Consider the following 2,088-nt stretch of genomic DNA (forward strand, 5'->3'; position numbering starts at 1 on the left):
TTGCTTTTGGATAAATGATTGAATTACATCTTCAAAGTTTTTCTTGGAGGTGTAACATAAGGAATATAACCTTGATGATTTTGGTTATTTTGAAAATATTGTTGTGACGGTTGTGCATTATTATCATTCCTCCAACTAAAATTAGGATGATTTTTCCATCCAGGATTATATGATGGTGAAAAAGGATCTAGTATTGGTTTTTTATAATTGTTAACATAATTTGCTTGTTCATGGAGACATTCTTTAAATGAAGGTAATGTTGGACAATCTTTTGTAGCATGATCATGTGTATCGCATATATGACAAACAATTTTTTGAATACTTTTTAATTAACCACTCTTTTTCATTTCTAATGACTCAATTTTTCTTGCTAAAGATGCAAGTTTAGCTTGAATATCTATATCATCTTTAAGATTATATATACCACCCCCATTTGTTGAATTATTGTTTTTAGTTGTTGGTGGTTCTATTGTGCCTATATTATCCCAATTTTGAGCATTTTCTGCTAATGAATCCAAATATTCTATAGCTTCATTTGGGTTTTTATCTTCAAAAGTTCCATTACACATGAATTCTATCATTTGCCCATCTTTAGGTATTAGACCTTCATAAAAGTGAGAAACTATTCTCCATGTTTCAAAACCATGATGTGGGCATGTATTAAGTAATTCTTTATATCTATCCCAACATTGATAAAACGTTTCTCCTTGTTTTTGAGAAAAAGTTGTAATTTGTCTTTTAAAAGAGTTTGCTCTATGGGAAGGGAAAAACTTTTTGAGAAATTGTTGTTGTATTTCTTCCCATGATCTTATTGAACTTGATCTTAAATTTTGTAGTCATGTTTTAGCTTTATCTTTTAAAGAAAAAGGGAAAAGCTTTAATCGAACTATATTCATGCTACAATTTTGATCATTATAAGTGTTACAAACTTCCTCAAATTCTCTTAGATGCAAATATGGATTTTCAGAATCTAAGCCATGAAAATTTGGTAAAAATTGAATAATTTGAGGTTTGAAGTTGAAATTAGATGCATCAGGAGGAAAAACTAAACAAGATGGGGCACTAGTTCTAATAGGGTTCATATGGTGCCTAAGTGTTCTTAATTGATCATGTTCTTGGTTGTTATTATTATTATTATTATTATTATTATTATTATTATCATTATCTTGATTATTTGAATTATCATCCATGTTTAAATTATTTTCAGATACTCGAATAAGTCTACCACTTTTTTTTCGACTCCAAATACTCATACAAAAAAAACAACACAATACTTATAAATAAAACATAATTAACAAATATAAACTTAATTTATACCTCTCCGGCGACGGCGCCAAAAACTTGCTACTACTTAAATAATAATTCACCCAAGTGTAGGTTGTCTGCAAGTAATATATTTCATAAGTACGAGATCGATCCTCAGAGAGGTTATTTTGAGTTTAAATTTATTAATTTATAGATTACCAAATGCAAGAATGGTGTTTACAAATTATAAATTTTGTCAAGGCTTGAGGATTTATTCTTGGTTTATGTAATATTGTTTAACTAAAAGTAAAACAAAAGAAACCACCATAAATAATGGTTCCAAGAAAATTAAACACACACATAATATAATATAGTTCTCACTATAGAAAATACCGAATTAACCGATATTTTATATATGGTACCTATGATTATAATTATAACTATATAAATAAATAATTGCATAAAGTAAATGTTAAATTAAATCATTATATTTCATTTAGAACAACTGGCAGAGCCACACTATTGTCTAAATGAAATATATTGATTTAATAAGTTAGTTGTGGTAAAGTAAAAGTTATTTGCGATAAAGTAAATGTTAGTTGCGAGAAAGTAAAAGTTAGATGTGAAAAATAAAATTTAGTTGCGATAAAGTAAATGTTAGATTGTTAGATGTTAGTATTAAATCATAATATTTCATTTAGAACAACCGGCAGAGCCACGCTATCGTCGAAATGAAATATTATGATATTATTATATAAATATAAATATATATATATATAATAATAAGTGATAAAATATTTATTGTATCAAAATTAAACAACAAATTAAGATAACAACTTTAAT

The 2,088-nt window shown here is 26.8% G+C and overlaps 1 non-coding gene across 1 annotated transcript; it reads left to right on the forward strand.

Annotated features, from left to right (window-relative positions):
• The first annotated feature begins 639 nt into the window (after window positions 1-639).
• Window positions 640-750, forward strand: LOC142534429 (small nucleolar RNA R71). Its single transcript, XR_012817056.1, has one exon. It is a non-coding gene; the product is annotated as a small nucleolar RNA R71 (small nucleolar RNA).
• The last annotated feature ends 1,338 nt before the right edge of the window (window positions 751-2,088 follow it).

Source organism: Primulina tabacum, unplaced genomic scaffold, assembly GCF_025594145.1.
Source record: "Primulina tabacum isolate GXHZ01 unplaced genomic scaffold, ASM2559414v2 Contig508, whole genome shotgun sequence".
Taxonomy (NCBI): domain Eukaryota; kingdom Viridiplantae; phylum Streptophyta; class Magnoliopsida; order Lamiales; family Gesneriaceae; genus Primulina; species Primulina tabacum.